Here is a 7,540-nt window from a genome sequence, read left to right as displayed (position 1 = left end):
TATAGCTTTTATTATGTTGAGGTAAGTTTCCTCTATGCCTTCTTTCTGGAGAGTTTTTTATCATAAATCGGTGTTGAATTATGTCAAAGTATTTTTCTGCATCTATTGAGATGATCATATTTTTTTTCCTTCAGTTTTTTAATATGGTTTATCACATTGATTGATTTGTGCATATTGAATAATCCTTGCATTTCTGGGATAAACCCCACTTGGTCATGGTGTGTGATCCTTTTAATGTGTTGTTGGATTCTGTTTGCTAGTATTTTGTTGAGGATTTTTGCATCTATGTTCATCAGTGATATTGACCTGTAGTTTTCTTTCTTTGTGACATCTTTGTCTGGTTTTGGTATCAGGGTGATGGTGGCCTCATAGGTTGAGCTTGGGAGAGTTCCTCCCCCTGCTATATTTTGGAAATGTTTGAGAAGAATAGCTGTTAGCTCTTCTCTAAATGTTTGATAGAATTCACCTGTGAAGCCATCTGGACCTGGGCTTTTGTTTGTTGGAAGATTTTTTTTTTAATTAGAAAAATTATTTATTTCCGTTCCTTTCATACATCTTATTGTTCAGGTAACAGTCTTACATACATATCTGAAATGATGCACTGTCACACACTCTGTTTAAAGGCAAAGCACCACAGGTAAAGCTGATCAGCTGTCCAGAGTTCTCAGCTTATGGGATCTCACTTCCTGATTTTACATTAATTTCTGAAGGTCAGAAGTGTCATCTTCAAAAAATGTTAAGGGGTTTGTAAAAAATAATCACTTTATTCAATATTATAGTTGTAGAAATGAAGTATATTTTCTTTAAGAAATAAAAAAAGAAGAAGAAAATGACACTTAACATCGTTGGTATGTCAGTATAGGCCATCAGGAAAAAATGTTGATAAGCTTGTCTCTGATACCAAGAAGACATTCTAGTCCAAGCTATAACACATTTCCTATGTTTTCACTAGATGCTTCTTTTCTGCTGTTTTTCATCCTTTTCCATATTTCATATCAGAGGACTGGTACAGCCTTTAAAACTTCATTAACGGGAGCAAATTCAGTATCCACCAATTTCTTCTCAAAAGGCACTCTAACCCATCAGATAGCCCAGCAGTTTCATTCTCATGAAAACTCTAGCCATGAAAAATCTCAATAGGACACAGACGAATCCAATGAATAAAAGAGAAATATACTGAGCTTTGGAATGTTTGGTGCATTGGATTGGTCCAGGATTATGAAACCTAAACCTCCCATTGTAAACAGGAAGCTGGATGTGCATCCTTTCATAATATACTGTCCATTTACTCTGTAGGACAAGAAAGCTACTGGTCTCTGATGCCCATGTTCATCAGTCATGGAGCCGACACTTGGAGGTTCAATGATAACATCATAAATGATTCCTCCAGTGATGAGGAAGTAAGACACAAACACCAGAGCGTACACCATAATGGCTGATGGCATGTGCACCCAGGGTGGCTTCTTCAGCTTCAGGTTGGGTCATTTGAGCACTAAGAATGGGACGCAGTACAAACTCTCCATGTTGGTGGCGGCAGGGGCAGCGGTCGGCTGCCAGTCCCACATGCCCCCTCTGTTGGAAGATTTTTAATCACAGTTTCAAGTTCAGTGCTTGTGATTGGTCTGTTTATATTTTCTATTTCTTCCTGGTTCAGCCTCTGGAGGTTGTGATTTTCTAAGAATGTTTACATTTCTTCCAGGTTGTCCTCTTTATTAGCATACAGTTGCTTGTAGTAATCTCTCATGATCCTTTGTATTTCTGCAGTCAGTTGTTACCTTTTCTTTTTCATTTCTAATTCTATTAATTTGAGTCTTCTCCCTTTATTTCTTGATAAAGCAGGAGACAAAAGGGAAGGAAAATACCTACAATAACAAATCCAAAACAATTAAGAAAATGGTAATAGGAACATACATATCAATAATTAAGTTAAATGTAAATGGATTAAATGCTCCAACCAAAAGACATTGACTGGTTGAATGGATACAAAACCAAGACCCATATATATGTTGTCTACAAGAGACCCACTTCAGACCTAGGGACACATACAGACTGAAAATGAGGGGATGGAAAATGATAGTCCATGCAAATGGAAATCAAAAGAAAGCTGGAGTAGCAATTCTCATATAAGACAAAATAGCCTTTAAAATAAAGACTATTATAAGAGACAAAGAAGGACACTACATAATGATCAAGGGATCAATCCAAGAAGATGATATAATAATTGTAAATATTTATGCACCCAGCATAGGAGCACCTCGATACATAAGGCAAATGCTAACAGCCATAAAAGGGGAACTTGACAGTAACATAATCATAGTAGGGGACTTTAACACCCCACTTTCACCAATAGACAAATCATCCAAAATAAAAATAAATAAGGAAACCAAAGCTTTAAATGATACATTAAACAAGATGGACTTAATTGATACTTATGACATTCCATCCAAAAGCAACAGAATACACTTTCTTCTCAAGTGCTCATGGAACATTCTCTAAGATAGATCATATCTTGGGTCACAAATCAAGCCTTGGTAAATTTAAGTTGAAATCGTATCAAGTATCTCTTCCAAACACAATGCTATGAGACTAGATATATATTACAGGAAAAAAAACTGTAAAAAATACAAACACATGAAAGCTAAACAGTATACTACTAAATAAACAAGGGATCAATGAAGAAATTAAACAGGAAGTCAAAAACTACCTAGCAAAAAATGACAATGAATACACGATGACCCAAAACCTATGGGATGCAGCAAAAGCAGTTCTAAGAGGGAAGTTTATAGCAATACAATCCTACCTCAAGAAACAAGAAAAATCTCATATAAACAACCTAAACTTACACCTAATGTGATTAGAGAAAGAAAAACAAAAAAACCTCAAAATTAACAGAAGGAAAGAAATCATAAAGATCAGATCAGAAATAAATGAAAAAGAAATGAAGTAAATGATAGCAAAGATCAATAAACTAAAAGCTGGTTCTTTGAGAAGATAAACAAAATTGACAAATATGTTTTAAAAGAAACGTGTGACAATATAACTAGACAAGATAGATATCAAAGGCACAAAGTTTAAATGAGATAAATGATATTATGAATGTTTTACTATGTGTTGAAACCCTAGATTTCCAAACATTATTGTTTTATTTGTTTCTCTAAATCCTCCCTCAATCTTATCTACCTAAACTAATGTATAATGAGAAGATGACATTTAAAATTTGGGGGGATTTATCAAAGTCTAGTGATCATAACTACTTTGTTTTTTTTTTATTCATTTCTCTTATTAGGTGTGTAAAATTCGACTTTTAAATTGTTGCTTTCTTGATTGATTATAACTCTTAGCAATCTCAAATTTTCCTCTTTTACCTTCCAAATTTAAATATATTCTGTATGGCAGGGTCTCTGTTAGGAAAAGATAACTATTACAATTCAAATAACTCCATGTACCCTCCAAATTAAAGTATTTCCAAAAAGGAATACCAGTAAATTTACTAACATCCCAAATCTACAACATGAGTAACAGATAATGGAAACCATGTGCTTTCATTTTATATATACATTAGGAAATAAACAGCAAAGACTAACAAGTTTGGTTCCACATAAGAATTTCACAACAAAACAGAGAGGCAAGCATAGTGTCAAAGAAAGGAGAATGTGGTTATACTGAAGAACATAAATGCCATCAACTAAAGTCACTTCTGGATGGAGAGGATTCTATTTTGAGAGAAGAAATACTCAGAATAATTCCAGGGCCTCCTGGGTCGGAGCACTAGCTACAACAGAATTGAAAGGACGGGACGTGGGAAGTGTAAAAAAACAAAAAGTAATAGTCTTATGGAAGAACTGTTTCAGGATTAGATGAAAGTATCAATGACAGGTTTCCAACGAAGCCTTGGTGATTTAAGAGAAAAAAGACACCAGCAAAGTATAGTTCACTTCTGAACTATAAAGAAAAGAAAGAATACATAAAGGGCACACCTTATTTTTAAAACTTCACTTTACTTTTAAGTACTTTTAAGTGAGCTTTAAATCTAGGAAACCTAGTAAGACATCTACCTCATCTACCACAGGTTTGGCTGCTTCTGTTATTCTAGGAAAAACAAGCAAAAAAGTAATTATCAATAATTTTTACCTGTTATTTTTAACAAATGACTCTATACACCTGAGAGATTAAGGAAAATATTTTGACAAAAGATTGCTGATGATCACTGACTATATTTAATGACTACCTGAGACAAACAAAGGTGGAGAAAATGTGGAAGGATAACATGTAAATGTTGCGGGGTCTCTCTGAATAGAAATATCACAACTTAGAAAACATGGGAGAAAAATAGGAAAAAGAATAAGAAGAGTCAAATAGGTATTGATTATCATATACACAATAGATTAAAGTAAAGAGATATCATTTATAACTACAAACCAAATGTGAGAAAAAAAGGGGAAAAAAGGGAGACTAAGGGAATTATATGAAGTTCTTACCAGAACCTCACTAAGTATCTAAAGAAAAGCAAAACTGAAACATATGTTTAAAAACAGAAGGAATTTTAAACATTAAGGAAAATTGAATATTTACTAGGACACATTTTGAGTTAACATAGAGTAACTCATCTAAAGGAAAAAAAAAATTGCAGATTGTTTAACAAAGCAAACACAATTTATCATGTAAATAAAAGACACACCCTAAAAAGTATTTCTAAAGGTCAAAAATAAAGGGAGGGGAGAAAATACTTGACACAACTCAATTCATGTTAGTGGAAAATTCATAGCCTTAAGTATATCAACTAAAGAAATGGGTAAAGTATATCAGCTAAAGGAAAAGATAAATAAGTATCTAAGAGTATGGATTTTTAAGGCATAAAAATTAAGAAAGTAGAAAGAAAGAAATAATTATAAAGGTAGAAATCAGTGAGTTACAAACAGGAAAAAATAGACAAATAAATTGCAAAGCTTCATCTTAAAAAAAAACTAAGCAAAACAGATTAACCATTACTTAAATTAAAGCATAAAAAAGGGAATAATTACAATCTACTAAATAAAAATGACAAAGAGGAAATGACCAATTAAGTTTAGATAGAGGGTATTTAAAAATATCATGAGAGGCTACTTTGAATAATTCCATCCAAATAATTTTAGAAAGCTATATAAAATGAATGGTTTTCTAGGAAAATATAATTTACAAAAGTTTCACCACAATTAAGATGAAAGACTTAAGCTAACCAATTTCCAAAGGAAAAAAATTGAACAAATCACAGTACCAGAGTTACTACACTCAACACATAAAAAGTATCAGTGGAGTTTTATCACATCTTCAAAGAACAGATAATCCCAATGATGCTTAAATTGATCCAGAACATATAGAATGAAAACTTCCAATATTTTATGAAGTATAGCTTTCTCAGTTCTCTTCCTTAAAGAAAATAAGCAGGACACTGTCAGCACCCAACCTGGTTTTGTGGAATCCAGAGGAGGCATACAGTGCTAAGATTCTCCCCCAAGAAGGAAGTGGAGTGGGTCCATCCATAGAAAAGTTCTGAGAGACTCCTAGAATCTATAGTAAGGCTGACTGGTGAAGGTCTGTCTCTTTTGAAACCTGTCTGTAAGGACTGAAGGAGGTGACTTCTTCTTTGAATGCAAGACAACAAAGCAAGACTTCAGGAAACACAATCAAGGAACCATGATACCATCAAAGGAACACAATTATTGTCCAGTAACTGACCCCAAAGTAATGGAGATCTACAAATTGCCTGACAAAGAATTTTTCTTTTTTAATTTTAAGAAGCTCAGCAAGCAATGAGAGAACACTGATGGACAACTCAATGAAATCAAGAAAATGACACATTAACAAAATGAGACATTCAACAAAGAGATAATATCTTAGTCCATTCAAATTATTTTCATTAGTTTGTAGGTGTTTGTTTTTATTGTTTTTCTGGAGGAGGTGAGTGCTGGGACCTCCTAGCCTATCATCTTGCTGACATCCAGTCTCTAATTCATTCTATGAAGCCATTTTACCCAGAAACCAAAAGCAGGTAAAAATACCACATAACATGAAACGTACAGACAAATATCTCTTATGAAAATAGATGCAAAAATCCTCAACAAAATACTAGCCAACTAAATTCACCAACACATAAAAAGGATTATACATTATAACGAGTGGGATTAATTGCATGATTGCAAGGTTAGTTTAACCTCCAAAAATCAATTAGTGTAATACAAAATATTAATATAACAAAGACAAAAAACACATAATCTTCTCAATAGATGTCAAAACACATTTTACAAAATCCAACTCTATTTCATGATAAAAAATTCTCAACAGAATAGAAGTAAATTTCTTCAACCTGATAAAGTACAGTTATAAAAAATCATACAACTATCATCATATTTAATGATCAAAAACTGAATATTTTCTTCTAAGGTCAGGAAAAATCTAAGTGACTCTTACCACTACTGTTAAACAATTAAAATTGTACTGGATATTCTAACCAGTGTTATTGGGCAAGAAAAAGAAACAAAAGCATCCAGGTTGGAACAAAAGAAGTAAAACTATCTTAATTTTCACAGAATGTGATATTTTATATAGAAAATTCTCAGGAATTCATTAAAAACTATTCTAGGGCTTCCCTGGTGGCGCAGTGGTTGAGAGTCCGCCTGCCGATGCAGGGGACACGGATTCGTGCCCCGGTCCAGGAAGATCCCACATGCCGCAGAGCAGCTGCACCCGTGAGCTATGGCCGCTGAGCCTGCGCGTCCGGAGCCTGTTGCCCCGCAACGGGAGAGGCCACAACAGTGAGAGGCCCGAGTACCGAAAAAAAAAAAAAAAAACTATTCTAGTTATTAAACTAGCTAATCAAATTTGCATGATTTAAGATTCAAATGAATTGTAATCTATAAGCAAGCAAAGAAAAATCTGAAGGATTTAAGAAATCAATTCCATCTAAAATAGCAAAAGACAATATTGTTAAGATGGCAATATGTTCCAAATTGATCTATAGAGCCAACATAATGCCTATTAAAATCCCAGCTTTTTTTTGAAGAAAATAATAAGCTAATTCCAAAATTCATATGGAGTTGTAAAGAACCCAGGATAGGCATAATATTCTAGATAAAGAAGAGCAATGTTAAAGGATTCACAATTTCCTATTTCAAACTTTACTACAAAGCTGTGATCAACACAGTATGAGAGGCACCTAAAGACAGACATGTAGATAAATGGAATGAAATTGAAAGCCCAGAAATTAACTTTGATAAATGGTCAACTGATTTTTGACAAGGGTGGCAAGTTCAATAAGAAAAGAACAGTCTTTTCAACAAATGATGCATGGACATCTGGATACATATGTGCAAAACAATAAAGTTGGATACCCAACACACACTAATATATATAAAAATTAATTCCAAGTGTATCCTCATTCTAATGTTAAAAGGTGAATACATAAAACTCCTAGGAAAAGAAATAGGAGTAAATCTCTGTGACCTTGGGTTAGGGAATATTTTCTTATATATCATACCCCAAAGCACAAATGACTTCAGGAAAA

The 7,540-nt window shown here is 33.5% G+C and overlaps 1 pseudogene; it reads right to left on the bottom strand.

Moving 5' to 3' along the window:
• Positions 1 to 507: 507 nt before the first annotated feature.
• On the bottom strand, positions 508 to 1,523 carry LOC137224538 (oligosaccharyltransferase complex subunit OSTC-like; annotated as a pseudogene).
• Positions 1,524 to 7,540: the final 6,017 nt, after the last annotated feature.

The sequence above is a fragment of the Pseudorca crassidens genome, chromosome 5 (assembly GCF_039906515.1).
Source record: "Pseudorca crassidens isolate mPseCra1 chromosome 5, mPseCra1.hap1, whole genome shotgun sequence".
In the NCBI taxonomy this organism is placed as follows: Eukaryota; Metazoa; Chordata; class Mammalia; order Artiodactyla; family Delphinidae; genus Pseudorca; species Pseudorca crassidens.
Note: the sequence above shows the minus strand (reverse complement) of the source record. Positions and strands in the feature narration are given on the sequence as shown.